Source organism: Mesoplodon mirus (genome assembly GCF_964341445.2).
Source record: "Mesoplodon mirus genome assembly, chromosome: 6".
Lineage (NCBI taxonomy): Eukaryota > Metazoa > Chordata > Mammalia > Artiodactyla > Ziphiidae > Mesoplodon > Mesoplodon mirus.
The window spans coordinates 86456870-86483264 of record NC_138982.1 but is presented as its reverse complement, the minus strand read 5'-3'; the positions used below and the strand labels follow the sequence as shown (position 1 = coordinate 86483264).

General features: G+C 39.4%; 1 protein-coding gene across 12 annotated transcripts in view; it reads right to left on the bottom strand.

The window, feature by feature from the left end:
* The window catches only part of ZBTB20 (zinc finger and BTB domain containing 20), an 825027-nt gene that overhangs the window by 293758 nt on the left and 504874 nt on the right, over positions 1 to 26395 (bottom strand). For 2 of the 12 annotated variants that reach the window (XM_082624263.1, XM_082624276.1), the window contains exon 1: positions 17704 to 17853. The exons of 9 other annotated variants lie outside the window; for them this stretch is intronic. The gene's annotated coding sequence lies outside the window, so the exon portion shown is untranslated. Of the gene's footprint in view, positions 1 to 1439; positions 1531 to 17703; positions 17854 to 26395 lie in introns of those variants that run through there. One more of the 12 variants, XM_082624264.1, reaches the window with a different exon arrangement.

Sequence of the window (26395 nt, the reverse complement as noted above, 5' to 3'; positions counted from 1 at the left end):
ATGTCTTCCTATGGGTTGTGTTATTTATTTCAGGCAATTATTTTAAAACAAGGAGGTAGGTAGGTAGGGAATATTGATTGATTGATTGATTCATTCTTCATTAGTTAAACGCCCAGTACATTCTGGGTATTTTGCTAACATTAAAGATGTAAAGATAAAGGCTACAGTCCCTGCCCTGAAATATTTCAGTCTATTGGGGAGAAGGTAAAGTAACTATCCAAATAATTATAACATGGGGTGATGCCTGCTATAAATGAGTAAAGCATAAATTACCATGGGAGAACAGAGGTGTGGGACCCTGACTTTTAATGAGGAGAGATGGGAAGGGTCACCAGGTAGAGGTGACAGAAAAAAAATTACAGGGCAAGGCAAAATATAGTCCCTGCAGGGAACTGCAGGTGGTTCCAGACAGAGCTCTGGGTAGCACTTGGGAATATGCTACCCAGAGGTGGGTTGGGCTCACCCAGGCTGTGATGGAAGCACCACTTTAGATAAGGTGATCAGGGAAGGCTGAGGACATGAATGAAGAGAAAGAGTCAGCCATACAAAGCTCAGGGAGAAGAGCATTCCCAGCTGAGAACTGTACTTAGTGTACAGATAAGTCTATTCCCAGGAGTGGTTAGAGAGCTCGGGGCTCTGATTCCTGGTTGTCAGAGATGAGCAGAACTATTCCAAATACTATTCCCCTGACTATTATCTAATCTCTTTTGTTGTCTCTGGAACCATGGCTCTTTCCCATCAATGAATTCATTCAGTCCCTGTAATCAACTCTGATTAGTGTTGTTTAACATCAATCTTTTCTACTTTTTTTCAAAGAAAAATACCAATCAGTTCTGCACACCCTGCATGTTAAAAGCAGCACCTCTCCTGCTGACTTACCGTTCTCTTAATCAAAAGGGCAGGAGGAAGCAGTTGGGATTCACTTTTCTTTTTTTTCTTTCAAAGTACACAAATGTCAACTTCCTCAAGGATGTTTGGCATAGCGGAGTTCAGTCATGTTACGTACAAAGTCAGCTTGATCAAAAGGTTGCAGGCTGCCCACTGCTAAAATGGAGCGAGAAAAGGAAACCGAGGGCTTCTCTGAAGTGTGAATGAGTGCATAGGCCACTGTCACATGTGTATTTACACTGAGGACATGCTGAGCTGACAAGGGAGCTCAGGAAATGTAAACCTCTACTGCTACACTTCTCTATCTTCGCCTTCAAAACTCGAGCGGCACTTTCTTTTAATTTTCTACTTTTATTGTTGTAGTCAGCTAAGGGCTTTCCATTTAGCTTTGTAGCAAAGCCAAGTCATGGACATGTATGTGTATTTAAAGAATTTTTTTGACTACCAGTCCTCCAATGTTTAGCTGAAGAGTATTACCATCCTTGCTTCCATGGACTTGAAAGTGTTAGCATGGAGAACAGGCACTAGATTATTCATTCATTCACTCATACCTTCTCTTACTCTTTCAACAAGTCAGTATCCATGATGTGGTTGTCAATGTGACAAACCCTTGTCAACAGTTCCCATGGAAGACACTTCTAGCTGTCAAAAGAAGAAAATAAATTTTCCAAAAAGTTTATTATCTTAGATTAAATTGTAACTCAATTTGGTTTCAGAAATAGGTAACAAGTCTGTAAATAATACTTAACGGACATGTCTAAACCTGAACACACACTCCCATCAAGCGCAGAAGTCATCATATATGGTCCCCAAACAAGGTTACAGAAGTTATTTAATATTCGTAACAATGTAGAGCTGGTATAGTTCACAAACAACATTTTGTGCAACCTCATCATTATTCTAATGTGAAAACTAAAGTGATGGAAGATATAAGGTCACATAGCTCTTAGCTTCAGCCAGAACTAGAACTCAAGCTCCAAATTCCTAATCTAAGGACTTTTATTTCATGATATGACCATTTATTAGGTAGGGATGAGGGGTGGGGAAGAGGGGAATACAAAGTCTTAAGGTCATTGATATGGAGGGACAAGGAGAGACAAGAGATGCTTAAAAATCATTGGTATAAAGAAAGGCTCTTCTTTTACTCTCTTGAAATGCCTCTGAAATCTTGGGAAGAACATAGGAGAAGTGTACATATAAAATCATCAGTCCCCCTCTTTATATGTTCTAAAAAAACCTCTTAGAGCAGTATTCCCAGACTTCCCTGATCTTAACAATCAACTAGTTTCCTTGTTTCAGATACAAATGCCAAGGTCACTCCATGGAAGTTTATGATTCTCCAGGTCTGGTGGCAGGAGGGAGGACCCAGACAAGTGCATATTTCACGTGTAACCCTGATGATTCTTAGCATCAGGGATGTTTGGGAAACACTGTCCTAGAGAAACCTTTGCCACAGAATCTAGAAAATTCTTTGTTCCTAATGAATTGCCTCATTTCAGCATTTCTGTTGTGCCTTTTAAGTAGGTGCAGACTCTCATAGCAAGCCATGAACTTACATGTTCATTTAACACGACTTTGATACACATACTGAGTTTTAGGGCTTTTAGTGATAGCAAAAGGTCAAATGGGGTTCTTACCTAGCTCACTTTCACAGAAGCAGCAACCTGTAACTCCTAATTACCAATCCCTAATTTATTTTTTAAAAGCCTTTGCTCAGGCAACATACTTTAATTAAATACAGGATTCCTTTTTTCCATTTTCATTTCACTGTCTGTTGATCTAGTTGATCAAATTACTAATTTCTACCCTACTGAAGATGATCTTCAGAAAAGTCAGTTTGCCTTTGTTGCATAGTACAGATATTAAGAAGAATAATAAAAGGAAAGCATATCAAATAAAAATAACTAGGAAAAGGAAGCTCTACCTTTGAACCCAGTCCATCTCCTATTCAATGAAATATGTCTTATACCTTTTTGACATATAGAAATAAGCCCTTTTCACATCATCTCACCTCTCTTTGACAAGACAGTCTCTTTCTTTCCAAATTCTGTCTGAGACAAAACTCTCCTGCTTTGCCACCTACCTTTTAGAAAGGCAAAATCAGGAAGCGCTGCCTCAGATGAGCTCACTTCTTGTATCTTTCAGTCAGACTTTTACTAAATGGATACTACACAAACCAACCAAAAAACAAAAATACTCCTGTCACTTCTTTTGCAATAATGCCACAATCTTGAGGAAAATTGAATTTTGGGGAAAGAGAATGGTCCATGCCCTCTTATAAGCATGAGAGGAATAACAATGATAAAAAAGAAGTCTGTTACTTGTGGTTGTACAGTAGTTATATTAAGAATTGCACAATTAATTTCCACTATCAAATTAAACTGGTAAACAGGCCTAGATTAAAAACACAAGTTTGCTCTGCTTGTTTTCTTCAGTTATATACAAAGTAATCATAAATTCACATTGTTATCACTAGTATGTTTTCACTTTGGGGGAGAAATATCTTTTTCCTCACAAGGAATATTCATATTGAGATGGTAAAGACCACGGCCAATGATGTATATAGTTGTAGGGGTGTGATAGCTGCTAAAGTAAGCACCTAGTTTAGTAGACTATTTCCATTAGAAGCCTGAAGCACAATAATTTTTTCCTACTGGGAGGGAGTGTGTCTCTTGAGTGGGACAGAGGCTGAGAGGCAGCCTGCAGCAGGAAACACACTTAACAGGCAGAATCCAGGAGGATCACACAGCATCCGAAAGGCATTAGAGACGGTGCCCAGAGATAGCAGAGATGTGTGTATTCTTGAGGCACGATTGAAAGATGATAGATGGTGGGTAACCATGGTTTTAAGAGTCCATCGTCACTGGCCACAACAACATGGGCAGTCAACATTTGCAAGGTCTATAATTATGTCAGTGACCAGAGCTAGCCTCCCAGGTTAGGCTGGAACAACAACTAACAAGCTCCCCTAGCCTCCTTCAGGATTCAAATGATAAAGCCACAGCAATCACAGTGGCGGTGGCAGCAGCAAGAGCATGGCTTTGACCTGCAGTTCTTGCCCATCAAAGAGCTGTGCCCTGTCTGCTCCCACTGACAGGCAGATAAATACAGAGATCTGTTGGCAAGTACATACTTATGTGTAGCTACAGCTCCTTCATCCAGACCTATGGAGGATGCATAACAGCTACCAGTGGTGTAACATATGCACCCACTAATGGGGTGAGACCCATTCCTCACAAATGGGTGAAAGGAAGCCACAATATGAAGGTCTTAACCCTGGTTTGTGGGCAGAAGCCTGTCATTCCATTGCAGGGTGACAGGTCTCCTATTCAGACAGTCCTTGTTTAATTTCCCAAACACCCTTCCTCTAAATGGTGCACCACTCTACACTCTGCAGACAGACAGGTTTGATCAGCAGAGCCATCAATTTTACATTCCCTATGCCAACTGCTGGGGAAAATTAGGCTTAGTAAATACCTGGGATTGCCTGGTTGGGGAGCCAAAAGAGTTCGTCACTTAGGAGGTATTTTCCACATCAGAACTCGAGATGGAAGCCTCATGGAGGGCTGTCCCTGTTCAAAATGTATGAAATCAAGAGAGTCCATAAATGTGTACTGGTGATCTACTGTGGGGCATATGTTATGCTGAAACCAGAACATAAAGAGAAAAGTAAGGCATGGTCCTGTCTAGAAGGAGCTCTGAGTAGGCAAGAAAAGGCAGTCACTCGAATAACCATAAGATAAAATGGGGCACTTGCCTTAGGAAGGAATCACAGCAATGTGCACACATGACTCTTGGCCAATAAAAAGTTGAATAGAGATGTTATATGTTGGTCCAATTGTCACCCTTCAAGAAATGTCAGAACTGTCCAAAGAAAAGGCCAACTCAGGGCATGACTGATAATGATGGCACACAGCAAAAGACAAGTTAATGAGCACTGTTTCTCACAACCAAGTACAAGAATACCCTTGGGGTCTCTGAGACCGTCCAGGAGTAAGACAGAGCTTGGGATGTTCTTGAAATCTCTGCTAGCATATAGTCTCTACTGAGGTTTCCTTTTGGTATTGATCTGGTTTAAGTGAAGAAGGAAGGGAGTAAATGTAGAAGGGTTCTGTCGCTATTTCAGGAGTTAGATAGTGAGAGCTAAGAACTATATAGTTAAGAACACTCCTCCAGAATCTCTCCTGAGAGGATCAGCACTCTTTGATTTGCTAGATTTCCCACAGACTCTTGCCTATCAGGAACTCATAAGTGTGAACCCAAAGGAGCCTGTGTGTCCCCTGAGTTTATTCCCCAAGCAGTCAAACTTCGAGAGCATGTTACGTCGTTCAGGAATATAATATAATAAAGCTTCACTGATTAGAGGCTTAAGTAAGCCTCAGGGTCCATTCTCCATACTGACCCTGCCTTATAAGTAGTGATGGACTTCACTAAAATCAAATCAAAAGGCAAAGAGGATCCCATATTTGGGAGATACTTTCCATTTAAAGTTATGATGGGGCTAAAGTTACGGTTGGTAGGAAACAGATATAGAGAGTGCCGTTAATGTTTCTAGAAATGTCCCTTTTTTTAATCTCCACAGTCATGACTGTATTTGAGTTTTGGCTGGTCTGCATCTGAATGATTGCAATTACCTCTCAGCTGGCATCTCGGACTAGTCTCAACCCCCTCAAACCACCCTGCACACTATAGCCAGGTTAACTCTTAAAACACCACTTTCATTATTTTTGCTTGCCTCTCTAAAATGTGTCAATTATTCGGCAAACCCTTATTGAGTTCTAACTGTATGCCAGCTATTGTTCTCATCACCCACATAAAATAAATTTTGGACTCCACCTGCCTTTCCAAATTCATGTCCTAATCTTCACGAACATGGATCTTATTTCCAATTTCATTACTTCCTGTATGCATCAACTTCACTCCCATTGCTGTGCCTTTTTTCAGGTTAAATTTTTTCTTCGTTCTCCCTACTTCTCTGTTATCTGGTATCACAGCACTGCATGCCATCTTCCCTTCTCTCCAGAAGACCCTTTTTCCTTTATCCTTCAATGCCTAGCTTTTACATCCTCAGCTAAAGTTCTCCCTCTGCTATCAAGCCTCCCATAAACCATTAGAAACCTCCCTGATGTGAATTCTTGCAGCACTCACTGACTTTCTTTACTGCTCATTTTGGTGCATAATAACAGGCTAGTGATTTCCACCTAATTAGTTTTAGGACCTAATACTAATCACTGCAACAAGAATATACAAACTAGAAGCTCCTTGTAAGCAGGTATTGTCTCTGATAATAGTAACAGTGATAATAGTAACCCTGTTAACTATTGTGAGAAATACTAATTAAGTTTAGTATCATACTTGTTTCTAAATTTAAATTGTACCTCTTCTTTAAAAATTTTTTTCTCTCCTTTTTATGAGTCACTTCCAAAATAAAGGGACAATAAGAGGAACACAATAAATACGTCAAAATGTAATGGTGAATGGTGTTTACCAGCTGCAACGATGTTGGATTTTGCTGTTAGTTTCTCTCCCTTTTACATGTGATATTTACTATTAGATGTACTCTACACTAACGCCAACATTGCTCAATGAAATTTTACATTAATTAAGTTTGTTAGCATCAGCCTAGGGGTGGAGCAGGTATACGGCAACTAAGACCAGGTTCAGGATATCAGGTCTCTGATATTTATCAAGGGACTAAGATAAGGACCATTGTGGAGGCATAACAAATGGTACAACACGTGGTCTGCTAAGGTGGTTGAATGCTGTTTCTTACAGATAGGGCTTGATATCAGCTTTCACTTACTATTGATGTAAGCATATTTTTCTCAAAATATAATAAATATACAAAAGGGTGTGTGAAACACATGATATGAAGATCAAAATCAAGGTTAGAACCAAGGGTATCAGATTAAAATACAAATGGATAATAATCACTTATAAGATTAAAGTTCAGATTTCAAATGGGAAGAAGGTATAGGCAGAGGCATAAAGAACACAGTTCTAAGGATAGTGTCAATGGTTCCACAAAGGAAAAGATGAGGCAGATGGGAGGGTAGGCCTACTATAGTGACTGGATATCGTACTGAGAGTTTCAAATCAGCCAAGAGGAGAAAAATAACTAGCAGAATCTGGATTGGAAGACAGAATAATAACTAGGGTTAGTGAATGCACTGGCCTAGATAAACAATGAGGTTAACATTTAGAACGACAGGTAGCCAGCACTAGGACCCAAGTGAAGATGGTGAAAATAGAACATTCATTCATTCATTCATTTACTGCACATTTATTTATTGAGCTGAAACTATAATGGTGAACCCATCAGTAGATTTGGACTAGATCATGCTTAACAGAATTTATGATTTAGGAAGGTCTTAAGTGATGAGATGAAAACAACTAGAGTGAGTAATAGGAGTGAGGACCAGCCACTGCGTAATTCTTCATCAAGTACTTGAAACCAGTGTGAAGGCTGAATTGAGTATCAAACCCACCTCATCCAAAGCATGGAGTCCTTATATGTTCTCTGATTAGGAAGACATTGAAATTAACATATAGGTGAAACTTAAGCCCACAGCTGAGGTAAGCAAGCACTGTTAGGTGGATGAGGTGTGTGCATGTGTGTTTGCGTGTGTGTATGTGTGTGCATGCACACACATGTGTAGGGATTTTCCTAACAGGTATTAACCAAGACTCTATAGTATAGGAATAAGCGATGAAGAGGAGGATGATAATGGTGATTATAATAGCAGCTAATGTTTATTGAGTGCTTACTGTATATCAAGTATTGGTTTAATTATTTTACATTTATTAGATCATTTACTCCACATAGTAATTTTATGATGAAGGTATCATTATCATCCCCATTTTATATATTAAGAAACTAAGGCACAAGAATTTAATAGCTTTCCTAGGGTCATATAGCTAGCAAGTGGCACAGCCCAGAGAGCCTGCCCTCTTAATCACTCTGCTATGCTGCCTAAGTCCAGGAGAACAATAGGAGAGTTGTACTTCTTCATGACGGAGCTTATCTATGTCTACATAATCTCTCTCTTTTTTATTTTTTTACATTCCCATGGATATAAATGATTTGAGGATACTCTTACTAGGGCAGTATCGCTTCTCAGAAATGCGACAATGGCATATTATGTTGCTCAGGAATATAATGAAAATATCATGGTAACAGATGAGAGAGATTCAGCTCTTATAGACTTTAATTTTTAATTATACTATTTAAGCAATAAAGAAATATTGTGATGAAGCAGTAGAACAATAGTCAAGCTAATATGGAAAGTAAAAACTTCAGTCTCAGCCACTAATTATGGGTCCAGCTATCTACCTCTCCATCCTCCATTCCTCTACAGGATGATATAAGGGTTAGTAAGATCACTGAAAACACATGTACCTTATGAGGAGTCATAAGTTCTATTACTATTGTGGTTTTCTGAACCATGATAATCCTGCTGGGATTTTGAATTTAAGACAGTATGTAGATAGATGATTTCGAAGCCCAGGAAAGAGAGTGACCAAATAAAATGTCAGCCATAATGACTGAATAAGTTTAAACTCCAGTGTCTAATTTTGTAGTGGCCTCTCTGGACAAAGTTGATAGTTGATGTAGGGGCACAAACATTTTCATTAAAAACCAAAGAGAAACATACATAGCTTTGAATCTTTCTTTGTTGGTCTCCTGGAGTCAATTCCAAAGCATCATCTAATAAACACAATTTGACAATTTGCAATTTTATTTAAATTTATTTTCTTCAGAAAATAAACATTCAAGTCAATTATTATGGCTTCCAATTTTCAGCTTGACTATATCTCAGGACAGAATGGACCCTTTAGACATCTAGGGAATCACTTTTGTGGGGCATTGTATAATCTGTACCTTACTGGATACTATTCCAAGACTATCCAGTACTAGTATTTTCACAAGAGATCATGGGTCAAGGCAAAGAGAGGAAAGAATGGGGCAAACACGTACAAGCTATAAACTCTGATGTACAGGTAAGTTTAAAGGTCCCAACTTTTCTAGCCTCAACATGCTGGAAGACTCTGACCTTAAACAGAAATAGAGAATGTCTTCAACCAGGAAAACAAGAATACCTATATTCTGAACTTGTTGGGGAGTTTCTGCCCCCTTTTAACATTTGACCTTCAATGAATAATATAACTGCTTTCAGCCCTTAGCCTATACCAGCTACAAAGGTGACAGACACCTGTCATATTTTAGGATGGCTTATCACCTCAGCCCCTGGAGTGATTTGAGTATTTATAGACACACAGATAGAAACATAAAACGCATATATATAGGCAGGAGTCCCTTGGAGGTGGCGATTAGGACTAGGCAGTAATTTTAGCTTGAAGTTCCTATGACTTAAATAGCCACTTGAGCTCTGCTCTTGCAGTTTACGATGTCAATAGAACCCCTAAATGAAATTACAGCCTTCTGATACACAGCAGGATATCCTTTCTTTGCCATGCAATGTACACGGCCAGGAGAAATTGCTCTGTATATGGAGTTTCACTAAAGCAGAATTTATCATAAGGCTGCTCTGCTAAAATATCATTATGCTGTTATTCACTGGATAACACATCTAATGACTCGGGGTGCACTTGATAGCCATGTTTCAGTGAACACAGACGCATGCCCTGATGTGAACTGGGCACTCCAGTGCTTCAAAGCACTATCGATTTCAATTCTACCATAATTTACACTTGGCTTGTTTTGCCAATAGCTTGAACCCATGCTAACACCAGAACATACACATACAAGTATTAGAGAAATCAGAAATGAACTGTATGGTGACATGCATGCAGCAAACTTTCCAGGATTCTGCCTTTATAATCTCCCATAATGCTAATTAAATATTCTGTACTACTTTCTCTGTTATGCTTGGACATTTCCTCTGTAAGCACTGTCCATGGTTGGTGGTGATAGAAACCTCTTATATTTTTACAAACTGTGAGTGCTTTCAGGGCAGGATCTGGGTACTAGTCATCTTGGTTCCTCCACAATCTAGCACAACGGCTGGCACATAATAATTGCTCAGAATAATCTTCTCTAAGACTCCTCTTTCTCTCTCTGTGACATAAATGTGCTTTACTCCAAGGATCTGCTCCCTTTTGCTTTCTGTCAATAAATTTTCCTTGAGAAAAGTCCACTCTGTCATTTTAACTATTATCCTGAAGCTGACGATTCAGATGACTGCCAAACTTATCTCTATCCCTGACCTATCTCCAGCTTTCCTGACTAAATCCAACAGCCTACCAGGCATCAGTCTGGATAATTCCCCAACATCTCAAAATTAACACATTCAAAAGCAAATTTATCATCTTCCCCCAGCCTACAAAACCCATTCCTCCTCCTCATAGCTTTTCTTGCTTAGTTGTATAAGGCAGAAACCTGGGAGCAATCCAAAACTCCTCCTTCTCCTGATGCCCAGCCCAAAGGTTATTAAATTGTGTCCATTCTGCCTCTTATCTCTTGAACGTGTCTCTTCCGCCCTATTCCCATAGTTATTGTCCTAGTTCAGAGCTTCATTGTGTTCTGTCTGAACAATTTTAGTTGCCTCCTAACTCATTTTTCTGTCTCTATTCTCCCATTCCTCCAATCTATCCTCCACCCTGCTGCCAGAGTGATCTTCTGTAACACAATTTGATCATTAACCTTCTCTACTTAAAACCTTTCAATGGCTCCCCAAATGCCCCAAGATGAAGTTAAAACATCTTTGCATAGCAGTCAAGGCCCAACATGATTGTTCCCTGCCTACATCTATAGCATCATTTCTCCACACTCCTCTACTGAACATTAGTGATACTGTTCCCCAACTCTGCTATGCTATTTCCTCTTTAAGTGTCTTTGCCCCTTCTGGTCCTCTTACTGAATGTTCTTCCTCCCTCTGACCATCTGGGAAAATCCTTCAAGGCCCAGAAGGGACTTATTAGCTCTTTTCTGAAGCTTTCCCTGATCCTCTACTGCAAGGTACATTCGGGTAAACATTCACTGTTTTGTGCCTCCTAGGTTCCTTGAGCATCCTCCAGTTATGATACTTAGCATACGCCATTATCCCTGCTTGCTTCCCTATCTGTCTCTCCACCAATGAGCAACTTGAGGTCACGTCTTCTGTATTGTCAGTGACAAAGCCAAAACCTTCACAACAGCATATAAAGGCCCACGTGCTCAGGCCCCCACTGCCTTCCCTGCCACATCTACCATCCCCCTGCTTGCTCACTCTGATCCTGCACACAGACTTCCTTGTTACCCCTCAGACTTGCCTGATATAACTCCATTTCTGTCCAGGGCCTTTGCACTTGGTAGTTCCAGGCCAGAAATGCCTTTGCCTAGATATCCACAAAACTTGCTTCTTTACCTTTCTCAAATGTTGTCCCCTTAGTGAGGCATTCCGTTTCTACCCAGTTTGAAATTGCAACCTTACTCCTGACACGCACACACATATACACACACACACACTCTCTCTCTCTGTCTCTGTCTCTCTTTCTTATTTCGCTTTTCTCCACAGCACTTATCACTACCTAACATACTCTATATTTTACATATGTACCTGTTTGTCATCATTCTCCCCTGCTTAAAAAGTAAGTATTTTGAGAAGAGAGACGCCTGCTTGTTTTGTTTACTGTAGTATTCTCAGCCCTTAGAAAAGTGCTAGGTGCATAGTATGTGCTCCTTAATAAATATTTGTTAATAAATGAATCAAGCTTTAGCTTCTAGAATAATATCTGACACAGAATATGGTTCAAAAATGTTTCCTGCATTAATAAATAAATGAGTGAATGAATGAATGTTAAATCCATGTTTAATGAATGTAATGAAGAGACAGTCTTTGTAATCTGATCCTCATAACAATGCTGGTAAATAAGTCAAATGGGTACTATTATCCTCATTAGACAAATGAAGTAGATGAATAAGGACAGGAGCCTAAGTTAAGGCAATATGGGTAGTTTAAGGTTTGCTACTCTTTTAACTCACTGTTAAAAGGAAGAGACATTTTTCTGCATTCTGTGTATGATGTACGTCTAACATTTATTACACTATTTTGGTTCCTTTTGACTAGGAAGGCAATTAACAGGAGATGCAAGGTGCTAACACGTTTTATTACAATTTGTGTCTTTCCTTATTAGGTGCTTTTCATAAAAACAGATCCTTTTCTTTCATTTTCAAAAGTGGACTAGGCACTCATACAATTTTGCCCCTCAGAGTGGTTTGTACATGACTACCCAAGAGGACATCATGCTACAAATCCTGCCAGAATGAACTGGAAGGCGAGTGTGGCATTTGTAGCTTGAGAATGAACAGGCTGTTTGGTGCCAAGTTTGTGCTAATGGAGATGTCCTCTACGTGTTAACACCCAAAGGAGAACATATTCAACAACAAAACATTTCAGTTTTTGGCATGTCTATGGAGAGTTAACTTTCCATTGTTCAAGGGTTAATTATCCGTTATGTGAATCGCTCCTTTTTCTCCCTCTGGCTGCTTACATCTAGGAATTTAGTTTCCTGGAGGATAAATAGGAAAAATAAAAAGAGATGGAAATCAAACTAGTACATATCATTTATATATATTAGAAGCTCTGGAAAAGAATTCAGTGTAGGAGACAGAATTAGATGTAGTTTGGGGATTGCCAAGTTGATTGACCATTGATTGACAATTGATAACAGATATAATTAAATTTCACAAAATATTGTAGCTTCTTTTAATTATTGTTTATTAGGGTCAGCTTGTAGTAATATGAAGTTAGTCTCTGGATGCTATTCGTGTCAGCAGGGTACCATTTAGGGTGTTGGAATGGGCCCCTCTCCTCCGATGTGTCCAGAGCACCAAATGTGCCTTAGTGTGCTCCAGCTTACTGACTGAGGAAGCACCAAGAGATCCCACCAATTTCTTTATTTATTCATGAGAAACAATTGCCCTTGGCTATTTTCAGCTATTATTTGCCTAAAACAGGGCGTGTAATTAGTGCCTGTTAAGATCGTGGAAATGATTTGGCTGCCTGTCCTCTTGCCCCTCTCTTTATTGTGCTGTCTGTCTGCCCTACCCCTCTCCTGTCTAGTTCACGGGCATTCATAGCTAGTCTTCGTGCCTTTCCACATCTGACATCAGCCTGAGCTCCTTAGATGCTGAGTTTGAGGAAAGGAGGAACCACTGACTGACTGTAAGCAAGTATTGACAAGCTGGAGGAACCTTTGGTCAATATGATACATTAGAGGCCAGTCTGGTACTTTCAGACTGCAGGAGCAGACCAACCTGGGTGTTTGGCCCCCTCACGAGTCCTGGAAAATGAAGGGAACTACTGCAAGCTCAAGACTCCATGTCCCATCAGAAATCACCTGGGCATTGTGGAGATTAGGAAAGCTACCTTGGCAAATGACTGGAGTTGCTGTCAGCTAGCTGGAAGATCTAATATGGGAGTTTAAGGGATTCAGATACAGAAGGATCTGTTGATTTGTTTTCTGGATGTATTTCTTCCTTACGATAAGCAATACGTACTCAATGTCAATGCACTGCCATATAGATATCATCCGTCCATTCATCCATTCATTCATTCATCACATATTCATTGATCCTCCATTCAGATTAAGGCAATTTGACATTGGTTGGAAGGGAGATAAATAAACATAAAATGTAGTACCTTTCCTCTCACCACGTGTAGTTTCATACATATAAAAAAACTTCAGTTCAAAGCAGTACATGATAAGTGTCAAACAAAAGCTACCGATTTTTAAAATGCAATTAATGTCAGAAGGGGAAGTTCACTTTTAATCTGGGTTATTATGGAAAGCTTCAAAGAAAAGTGTGACTTCACAAGAATATGTCTTGGCTGGTTATCTTGAAAAGGTATTTGGGAAATTATAGTTGCTGATGCTGATATGTAAATACAGCATCAAAGTATTTACTGTACAAGTAAGTAGCCGAGAAACTAGAATAAACTGGGTCATTTGTCTATAAATTCATTCTTACAAAATAAAGTGAATCATTAAATATATTCTCAATTTTCAGATGATTAAAAGCAATTTAATTTCTTTCTACTTAATTTTAAAGTACTTTATACATATAGCAATTAATATTTTGAAGTTGTACATAAATAGAATTTAGGCTCATAATCTAACATGTATGTTCAATGAAGGATAATTACCAATCTTATCAGCTAACCAAATCTTATCTTTTGCAGATATTGTTCATAAATATTTGTGCAAAATTTCTGTGTTGTCAGTGTGATAAAATGTCAACTACATTTCACTTATGGTTGATTTGCAAAACGTTTGATTGAATTCAAAGGCAAGTAAGACTAGCTAGGATTTGGTTATATTTTTAATAGTTGAATATAGGTATGTGATTATGCATAAGATAACATACATATACAATCACACGATATAATGAATCAAAGCCTTCGTCCTAATGTTTAAAGATATGTATCTTTTGAAAGGAATCACATAAATATCAAAAAGCATTTGTATATAAATAAGAAAGAATAATTTCTTACTGGGGCAATAATAATTCTGTTATTTAGCAATGTCATTTGTGTCTCTTTGTGACTGCCTAATTAAATAAATATAACATAGGAAGTGCTTACAGCAAAAATGCACATGCAAGATAATATACATTTTATAACGTGCATCCTCTGAAATGAAATAAAAATTTTGGGGATTAGCACTGGAAAACTGAATTATTGATAGTACACTATGAAGGTTTATAACATAGGTTTTGAAAAGATCAGGTAACCATTTACAACCATTTAAATGCAAAGAAATACATCATTATCTTGCCTTTTTGTCAAAGGTGTACTGATCAAATTCTGACTTAAATACTCCAACTTAGCCATAGAATTCTTTCTTCCACAGCCATGTGGAACTCCAGATCTTGGCAACAATGAGGAAGATTTCTCCGTCAGGTTATATTTTTTAAATGTCATCTCTTGGGATATACTCTTAGATATTTGTGTTTACCTGTTTTCTGCTTAAAGATGCTCATAAAATTTCATGTACAGGCTACAGGATTTCAATAATAAAATATTTTCTAAGTATTAGATATACAGCTTGCCCTCAGTGCAGTTCTAATAGACATCATCCCTACCAGAGATTAATAGACAATTCTCCCAGCGGTCTGTGCAGCCTAAGTATTAACTGAGGAAGGCACAACCTAACGTAGGTCTTGGTGGTAATGGGGTAAAACTAGTCACATTTTTTATATCAAACTTAAAAAAAATTTAGCTATTTTCCCTTTCAACTTCTTTCTTTAGAAAAAAAGAATTAATGGAAAATCCCCAAGAAACATTATACATACAAGTAGTATGGTCATAACTAACATGGCCTAACTGAAATAGGCAAGTTTTCCATTATATACCATTAAACTTTCAGCACACTGGTCCTAATAAAACTCTGGGACTGCTTCCTATCGCAATGACAGCTCAGGAATTTGATGTGCCTCACAAACTACAGGAATTGTGAAAGGAAGCTGACTCTTTGTTCTAGAGGTCACTGACAGACCCTGATGAGGCTGTAGCAGGGGTCAGTGTCTGTAGGGACCACAGGAATAAACGAGCATGTGTGAGTTCAATGGTTAAGAATCTGAATCGCCCAGAGTAGCAAACAAAATTCCAAAGCCAAGTATCACTGTAATATGCTGGATGACTGTACCAGCTTGGACAAGAGTACACACAACAGGCACACACAATACACATCTGGTTAAATGTAAAATCAACTATTGCTAAAGCATTTTCAAGTTTTAGGAGGAATCTACTGGCAATGTGTTAATAGCAAGGAAAACTAAAACAATAAAATAGCATCTCTTTCCAAATATTTAAGAACATCGAGTAAGTGCCCCTTAGGCTGGGTTGTGGTTCTTGGAAGTTTTAGCCTATGAGAACCATATTGGGGACATCAAAGACTCCTCCCTCTCTCCAAAGAGCAATTCACTTCAGATGCTGCCACACAGTCAAATGCTTTTATGGCCACCATGTTTTTTTGTTTTCTGTTTTTTCCACTCTTAATATTTTGGAACATGCTGGATTCTTGAAATTGGAAAGAAGACAAGAAAACACAGTAAGATCAAATACCTCTGAAAGAGCAACTAAGTAGGGACCTGATGGTAAAAGACAAATACACATTCCAACTGAAACTCCACTTCCAGGGAGAGTGTGAATTATTAACAAGGACACGGAAGGCATGTATTGGAACCAAAAGCTGGTCTGTTGACTCCTCTGCTAGTCTCATATCAGACAGCATGCAACCACCCCCATTTCATTCCTTTGACAACTTCCCAGAGCACACTCAATCAGAATCTCTTATATTGAGGACAATACTATATTTGGGTTTAATACTGTGAGGACAGTCATCTAGTTTTCCTATGTCACAATGATAAATTTCCCTGGAACCAAATAAGGATTCTCCTTGCATTCTTCTGTTTGATATCATGAATGCAGAAGAATAAAGAAGAGGGTATGACAAATAATATTTTCTAAAGGTCGGGTGGAGGGAGTTTCCCTAACATTTAAAAACAGCCAGTTCTTAGCAAAGTGCTCTTTAGAAGAACAGTATTAACAATATTCTTCTGCTATGCATCCACTTCTCTTTCTTGCTTAGCTGGGTAGGTTATGTATTCTGAGCATAATGTAAATGTGCAGAAGAGAGATGCGTGAAAAGTTGGTAGAGAGAAACCCCAAACAAACCATGAATCCCACTTTCACTTCCCCCTCCTACCACCCCGACTACTACCTCCCAGCTGCACTCACTCACCTATCTCCCTCCTCCCACAAGCATGTTTGCCAGGCCTGCCAAGGCTGACATCCATCGGTGGCAGCGTGAAACCTAAGCCTGCAGGCTCCTCCTGAGCACAGACTCAAGGCTCAGCCATTGTCCATAGAGTGCTCTCAGCTGTGCACAGTAAAATCTTCATCAGGCCGTTGGATTGTTTGGTAGCTTTTTTAAAAAACTGCATTCTTTTTTTCCTTTTTAAAAACACTCGTTATTTCCTGACTGCCTCAGAGACACCAAGAATAGAATCCTTGACACATCAAATTCTGGAACCTCACCACTCACCAGGACTATGGTTCCTGATCCAAGGAGTATCGACTGAGAATCAGCACAGTCTCTTGAGAGTGTCCAGGCCTGGCTGCTAAGCTCCCTGCTCTGATTAGTTTGTCAAGTTCACAGTGTTCCAGAGTGCTGAAGCACAGAAATTAGGGAGGGGAAGTGGAAGGAAAATCACTGGAGCCTCTTACGATCTAACTTCTACTAACTGAGAGGAAATGTCTTATAAATAAACAACAGCAAGAGAAACAAAAAAAAAAAAAAAAAAAAAAAGCCCATCCCGTCCTGCCAGAGGAATGTTCATTATTGTCTCCCGACGGAAAACTTTACACCACACCAGAATGCAGCCATGTCTCCTGAAACTACCTCCCTCAAAACAGAAAGAAAAAGAGAATCAGAAAGAAAAGGAGAACAAAAAAAAAAGATTTTTTTTTCATTTCCTTGAATTCTGTTGGGAAGTTCATGTCAGTTCCCAGTAGACAAACTAAGCAGTTTCAACAGTGTCACCGTTCTAGGATTTCTTGTGGAGGCTGCTTATTAGCAAAATTTCATTTCTGCCCAGATCATTGCTGTGCCATCCAGACATTTTCAGAAGGGAAGTTCAGGGAAGGGGTGGGGGGAGGGTGCGATTGTGGAGGAGAGGAAGGAGAGGACAAAGGAACATTCCTGATGAACCGGAATGCCCTAGACACGGCCATGAAAAAGCCAGCTCCACCCGCCACCCCACTACTGCTTGTTGAGGACTTGGTGATGCAGTGTGTTTAATCTACTTACTCTTTCTGCTCGGGAGGCTGAGGTTCCTACATTTCCAGCTCATGCTGGACTGTACCGTAAGCAACAAGTGAAATGAGTTCAGTGATCTCATTCTAGTCCTTCGACTCCTGTCCACATCGCTAAGCGACTGCACAGCTTGGCACAGGCCAGGATGAGTCAGCAGTCTCTGGTCATGAGAGGCCAGGCCTGGAATAGCAGGGGGGGTTTAGGTCAGAAGCAAAATGAAGCAGAAAGGCAGTCTAGATGGCAGGGCTCAGCTCCGCAATTCACGGAGATACTGCAGGTCAAAATGAAAGAGCCTCATCAGCTCTGGGGTGAAGATTGTAGGAGCGTACAGAAAGGAGCAGCAAGGGAAAAACTTAGAACAGCTGCCTACCAAACATAGCAAGAACAAATTAGAGTACCACAGACAGAAAAAGAGGGCACAGGTAGAGCCCTGGAGGAGAAAAGATGCTCATTAAGATCTCTGGGATACCTTTTTTTCCATGTGCTCCTGAACTTGATTTAAGAAACAGTGGTTACCTATACACTATCCTAGTATTTAGGTATTGCTTTCCCAGTTTGGTAAGTAGCAAAACAAACAAAAGAAAAGCACTGCAGTAAAATAACAAGAGGAAGCCTCATGTTCCATAAAATAATGTAATTATAAGTAAAAGCCTAATATCTCAAAGATGTGCATTTGGGTCAATAGTGTCCTTGTATAGCCTGTAAAATGTGGTCACAAAATGGTTAAAGAGAAGCACTCCTTAAATTAGGCTTGGATGGCAGTAGAGAAGAACTAAGAGAAAAGAAAGACGTAAGTTCAATGATGGAACACAAGGGAAATACGAAATTGTGTCTATATTTCTACCCAGTGGGGTCAGCATAGACCTCCAACAGCAAGTGACACTTCTAGTCAACAGGACTTTCAAACACCTCTTCCTGTGCAGTAGTATTGTCATAAGCAAGAAGAGAGGGAAAAGAAAAACAGCCAGAGGAAAAAATCAGGTTCAACCTGAAAAATACATCAGTAATAAACATTTTGTTTTGGAGGAGGCAAATCACCTGAATAAGCCAATGGATAAAGAAAAGACTTAGTGTATGAAACAAACTTAGAGGAACCATTTCTAGATAAGGAAACTGAGGTGGGGACAGAATTATCAGCAAACAGTGGTGATGGCCCCAAAAGAAGGAAGAAAGCAACTTCAAAAGTCAGATGGAATGCAGCAAGAATGGCAGGGAAAAGAGAATACCATCAACAGAGCTGGGAAATGCTAGTAAAATATTTCTTTACAGTGCTTTGAACAGGACTAATAAGGACCCACCATATATTTCTAATTGTTATCCCTTAAGGACATACAGATGTGTAGGATGTGTAAGAAATGTAAATTTTATTTAGTTTTCATTCCAGAGATCATTAACTCATCTCAACATGTCTTTGATAAACGCTTAACCTTGAGCAAATGAACTTTCTAGCCTCAGTTTTCTTTTCTTTGAAATGGAATATTATCACCTTGAATTATTATAAGGACAGAATCAGTGTTTGTCAGTCCTTATCACAGTAGTATCTATCACAGGTTGAACACTCAGTAAAGTGTTATTGTTTATATTTGATTATCATATCATCTTCATAAGTGCCAGTGAAAGAATCATTCCCAGTGTCGTTGCACTGTATTGAGTGGAACCTATACGAAGACTCTAGTAAAATCAGTGGAGCAACATTCCTCAGAGGATGTTGCCTTAAAAAGCTTGTTTCTATCTGGATACGTTAAACATTATGCTTGAACACAGAGGATGTTAAAAATCTATTATGCTAAAATCTTGATTTGGGGTATCTATGTTGTCAAAGCAGCTTGGAGCTTAATAGCATTCAGTAACTAGAGACCTAAAAAAGAAAAGAGGGATTTTTAGAAGCTTCTCCAAAAGCAACAGGATAAAAGTGCTATCGGCCTTGACCGCATGATGAGGGTTTTTTACCAAAGGGAAAACTTAGTCCAGTTGATCATCCCAGCCTAATTGATTAATTGTGGGTCTGACCATCTGGCTGATGAATGCTGACACCCAGCAGTGATTACTGTGAAACACAAATCCGGATGTGCTCTCCCTGATGCCTCCCACAATAATGGCAACGCTGAACTTAAGGTTAGTTTTTTCAGGCCTCTTGGCTCAGTCTCTTCATGGAACAGCAGTTGTGGCAGGGAATATTTTACTAGACCTGGTCAAGCATTATCTTCTCTTATTTCAGTTACCCACTCCTTTCCAACTCCACGCCTACCTGCTCCTGAGCCCTCTCTTGTATATAATCACTTTTCATGCAAAGCATTCCATCTGTAGTTTTCATCATACTGTCTGATTCTCTCATTTCCGGTTGCTCTATTCTGAAAAATATTCGATTGGTCTAAAAGACCTGTACTGCTATATCACAGGGTATCCTACTGAAACATTTTTATCATATCTTCTTTGCTACTGGTTTACTTCAAATTATCCTGTGCTTCCAAATAAAGAAAATTATTTCACCGAAGTCATGAATCTGATTATAAGGCCCACATATGGCTCAAGTTCTTCATGAGGTTAATAGAATACAAGGGTTAACAGGAGATACTTTTTGCATCTTAAACCTACATCTGATCCTTAGTTAGGGTGTCTGTTGGAGAAGATTCTCCCCACAAGGACTCTGGAGCACATTTCAGTGCTAGAGAAAAAAGTCAGGCTCACATAAATAACAGGAATCAATAGCAATGGCACCCACAAACCAATCAAGATAACCAGTACATGGGAGAATTCTCTAACCAAATCCAATTTGAATGCATAAATATAAACCCTGGAGAATTACAACCGAATTGTTTTATTATTGTGGGAAGGCACAGGGGAGTAAACTGACATAAAATGTCTTGCAGGAAGTTGGCCAAAGAGTCACAATGAAGGAGAATCATCCATTTCCCCTCTCCTTTTCCCAGACTGACTTCCACCTCAGAATTCATCATTTTTCTTGCTCCCCACAGATGCTGAATTCTTCTATGTTCCAGGCTGGGTTAGTGTTAATTTTCGGTAGAGAATGGCAGTAGCATGCTGAACTACAGAGTTCCAGACTGGGAGTTGGGAAATGTTTTTGGCCTGACTGTCAGTAAACAACTATGTGTCTAGGGCAAGTCAAGTCCCTTAACTCCCCATGTCTCAGTGTCTTCATTGAAAAATGATAGGGTTGGACTGCCTGAACTCCATAGTCTCTGCCAACACTAAGATTCTATGGTTCTATAGCTCATTTCCTTTTTCTCTCTGGCACCAACTGCTCAACAACTCTGCTTATAGTCATTTCTCTGCTCTCAGTTACTGATGGAAAAATATCGCCTTCATTTACTACCCGGTATTTGGTATTTGTAACCTTTCTCTCTTTTTTCATGCTAGATATTTTGAGTCGTAAACATGAGCATATCCAGATAGATGCTTTAAACTTGAAAGCATTTAAGGAGAATAGCTTTCCCATGTAGAAACATTTAGTGCAGCTCGGCATGGAGGAAGCCAGGCATCCAAAAGTGGAGCAAAGGGGCCAATTCACAAATGAGAGGAAGCCTTTCATAATAAGAGTCTCCAGACTCTTCAATTTAGATAAAGCTACCAAATTCCAACTACTTTTCCAATCAATCCCAGACACCCTCACAGACACTTAGGACTATAAATTTGAGGACCAGCACTGGCAGTGATGCAGTTCTTATTTCACCTCCACCATGTATTGCCAAGTAGGATTTAGGATGGCATAGTAATAAGAGCCAAGAGGACAATCTGTCATTTATTTTCCTCCAAACTTTTCAAAATTTCCCATTTGGGCTCTGTTTCCCAGTTTTAATTTGGTAACTGCCATTTTTCAGCATTTCTTTTAACAGGTTACTAATAATTTCTGATACAGGATCTCATATTTCATTTTGTGCTGCTAGAACTGCTGTTAATATTTCATCTGCCTTCAATTCAGCTCTGAATAAAGGCTGCTGGGTTTTTAATACACGGTTAACACTTTGGTTCTGGGGATTTGATCACCAGTGTTCACCCAGTTTGTCCATATCTTGTTAGGTAAGAGAAGTAGATTATCTCAGAAATATCTCAGGGTGTGTGCTTAAACATTCTAGGGTTACATTACAGTTTCTTTTTCTGGATATTTGATGAAAACAACACAAACAAGTGTTCTGTGTTTGTTCTCCAAGGTAGTTTGCTATTTACTTCAGTACGAGTGTTCTGGAAGCAGAGAGCAATGGTTTAGAGTCAGGGCTCACAGGCAGATCTAAGTTCAAATTCTGGCTCTGAAATGTTACTACATATACCATGTTAGGCCAGTTCTTTAACCTTCCTGAACCTCTATTTTTCTATTTGTAAATAGGGATAATAACGGTATCTACCTCTATTGCTATGAGCTCTCAAAAAATGATGGGTATCATTATTTCCCTAGCATTAATAATCTACATATTCACATTATAGTGTTATTATTTTGCAACATCTTTTCAAGGCTAACAAATTACTTTTGAGTCCAGCCTTTTGTTATTTGCCTTATTATAGTTTACAGTAAAAAAAAACTCTCAGTGAAATCAAGTAAAATATTTTAAAATTGGGTCCTTAAAACCATACGTACAGTTAAAAATAGTATATAGCATCATATTCTTATGTCACTTTTCAATCTAGCATCAAATTCTCAGAACTCTTTGTTCATCTAATAGCCAGGCCTAGATAAGGCACATCATACTAATGCTAAACTGTTCCATAAAGAGATGATTGACTTCCCCCTACTCCCAAACAATACAGATTATTTCAATATTCTTTGGGCATGTATCAGTCAGGGTCCATCAGGAGAGAGAAACCACACAGCAATTTGAATAGGAAGAATTTAATATAAAGAATTATTAACTATAACAGGGGATTGGAGTAATGAGGAAGTAACTAATAAGAAGAGAATTGTAAATTATATAAGAATAAGCAAATATAAGGAGCAACCACAACTTCTAGGGCTGATAGAGAGTGCCCAAGGAAGAGTCCCTTACACCTCTAGACTGGGATCTAGTCCTTGTTGGACAAGGCATAGCCAGTGAATGAATGAATGGCAAAGAAGTTGCTGGAGAGCCGTCAGTAAAACTTGCTGGAAATCTATAGGGTGCCAGGGAAGGTTCACAGGGAGGCTGTCTCATTTGAGGCACACTACTACATAAACCACCCGATGTGTGTATGTGTGCACGTGTGTGCATGCATGTGTGTTGGGTGCTGGACATAGCCACTGGCTGCTGGGCACTGGAGAAGCTACCTGTGCTTCAGCTGCTGGGCACCGGGGCAGCTGTGTGTGCTGCAGGAGCCAGGCCTTAGAGAACCATGCGCACGGCAGGAGCCTGCCAAAAAATACACAGGGGCCAGGAAGGAGAACCTCTTTCTCCTATAATGTCTGTCTGATTCCTCACTGACAAAGCACACTCACACAGTTAGGAAAGGAAAAATATTTAAAGGACCCAGATACATTTTTGTAGAGCAGGCAAGGAAGGGTAAATTTGGATCTGAGAGGCAGTATATTGATAATTGGTAGAGTTAATTGCTTACACACTTTATGAAATAACTCACTTTGGAGATTACAATCCAGTGTTCTCTTACTTACTATACTACTTACTAGGCCTGCTGTTTACCTTTAGTAATATACTGACTCTCTGCATAATGAAATAAATATTGTCAGAATTAAGGAAAATAATATTCTATGAAATAAAAGTGGCAATACTTGTATTTGTATAATGACCTTTTTTCCTCCACAAATGCTGCCCACATGTTTTAATTGTTTATAATTAACAGATTAGGAAAAATGTAAAGAAATACTAAACTATTAACCTAAATTTACGCATTAGTGATCCCAGTCCAGAATTTCAACTAAGTGGGTAATCAGGAGAGTCACTGAAAACAACCCACAGCTTCAAGAGTGGCAAAGATGGGGCCTCCCTGGTGGCTCAGTGGTTGAGAGTCCGCCTGCCGATGCAGGGGATACGGGTTCGTGCCCCGGTCTGGGAGGATCCCATATGCCGCGGAGCGGCTGGGCCCGTGAGCCATGGCCGCTGGGCCTGCGCATCCGGAGCCTGTGCTCCGCAACGGGAGCGGCCACAACAGTGAGAGGCCCGCATACCGAAAAAAAAAAAAAAAAAAAAAAAAAAAAGAGTGGCAAAGATGACCTCAACTATTATTTTTCCTTTCTCTCTCCTTTTCTTTTTGTTGACTCTAGAACCCATATTTGCTGTTCCATGACTCATTTTGGGGGAAGCTGTTAACTATAAGTTGCTATTTTTCATAAAAATGTCACATACTTAGCAGGAAATTTTTCCTATGATTCTTGTCCTATATTGTTCTACCTTCAATATTAAATAGAAAAGCATATGTAAATGACCAGTTTAATGCATTCCTCAGGGTATACAGTGATCATTGTCAGGAATAACTTTACATACAGATGGGGAGGTATACTCAAATACCTCCACTGTTTTCACCTAATTCCTTAAGAAGGGGACAGAACCTTTTATTCTATAACTAGAGGTAGGGTTTAAAAACACAAACACTTGACATTAGAAAGGGTTGTGGTGGTGAGAGGCTGAGAGCACAGAAAGCAACTGGGTGAGAAGAGGGTCCTGTGGAGAGAAGACTGTCTCAAGACTAAGGCCACAAAACACCCATGTCACCCATTCATCTGTTTTTTCTGATGCCTGGCTATAGCAATACTATCCATTCCCACTATTATGGGAAGGATCTACTTGTTTCCTTCAGTTGTGTTTTCTGAAAACCAGTGGTATTATCAAGCAAAACAAGCCCTGTTGGGCTGTCTCACGATCATACTGTAGGCAGTGCTGGCAGCTGCAGGTGGTTGTCTTTAGGATTTTCTTTTGTTTGTGTTGTGTGTGAAGACTGAGGATAAACCTAATGACACTGCATACGTTTGATCCCCACCTCCCCAGCAAACACATATGCACACCTCTCCCCTGCGATTCCTGAGTCCAAAAGTAGATGATGACAGAGAAGAATCATAAGTCCACGTGAATCAGGCAGGCAAGTCCATTTTATTTTAGTTTGCCCTTCTGTTCAGCTGGCTTTTCTGCTCTGACCCCCTATACTTACCCTGTCGGCTGCTCTTACTAGCAACATGCCTTTTTAATCAGCCTTCCTGGGGTCTGCATTTGATTACAGCATTTGTGTTCTATTTTGATTCTTTTGTACTATGCCCTGTGGTGTTAGCTTGAAAGGTGTTATTTATAAAATGAAATTCTATTGTATTGCCACTTGGATTCAAAGAGGACATATAATATTAATGCAGAATGTATTTAATACCTTGAATCTATTAAATCAATTTCTTCATGAGAACACAGAATGGGAGGGAGGCAAGTGGGTTGGTAACCCAGGTAATAAGACTTCAGAATCACCTGCACTTTCCTTCACAAGCATTTATGAAAGCTGGCATGAGAATCTTTCTCTTAACGTCAGGGTTTCCAGAAGGAAGAGACTACCTTTCCTCAGCCAGACCAGTGCAGTATGCACCTGTTTAAACATTCAATCATGAAAACCAAACATTTTCCTAGGCCTCAGATGCAAATTTTTGACTAAGGAAACCATGAGACAAAACACGGATATGACTTTTTTACTACCTAGGAAGACTTAGGTAAAGAAGGAAACCTAATCACCTGTTTCCAAGGAGCTGCTTGCAGGATTTGTAAAAAGAAGTAAATTCATTATGTTCCTAACTCCACTCAAAAGAAGGCTAGGAAAATTCTAGTGATGCTAAGAACTGAGGCAGAGTTTCCAGGGTGGCATGTTCAGAATGATGTTCTCGCCTAGCAAAAGCACAGGTTTCTTTATGGCTGCTGGGCCTATAGTCAAATGTTTATGGATCAGATTGACGAAGAAGTCCCCACATTTTCTTCACTTCTAATTTTAGTGCAAACTGAAGACTGGGACATTATATCACTATATCACAACTCATGTGTCACATCTATTGCTGTACACATTCCATTCTTCCACTATAACCCTTTTTTTTTTTTTCCTGGTGATACATCTGAAATCATCAGTGGCTGCTCTTCAGATAAAGAATAAGGAAGGATCAGGTGTGGAAGATAGTTTAGCAGTCAGGCTCTGCAGAACTTGCTAAAAGAAACTGTCACTCACAGGGGAAGCTGGCTATGCAGTCCTGGGGTGAGGGTTCCTATAATTTCACCTGTTCTCACTCACTTGCTCATTGTATAACTCCAGGAAATTTAGGGTCCAGTTTTCTAATCACTAAAATTTGCATAACTATATTTACGTCTTTCTGCTTGCATTGGACTTCTTTAGGGATGAAGGAGACAATGGTATGGAATGCTCTAAATTCTCTGCAATGAAGGTGGGATACAACTGCACAATATTATTAAAATGATAGTTCAGATCCCTTATTTTTTTGTTTCTCCAAATCCAGATATGAAAAACTAACAAATGAATGAATTTCCTCCCCTTTGGGAATGAATCATATGCCCTCATTCATAAACAACATCCCAAACATGAGGAGCTAGGATGTGTTGGGAAATATACATCTTAATCTTGAATGCATCCAGTTGTAAACTCCTTGCATGAAAAAATCATATTATTTATCTCTGTATCCATCTAGGTCCTACCATATTGATTTGCATCATGTAAGTCTTTCACTAATATTTGTTGAATTGTACTGAAAAATGAGATCGTACAATTCCAG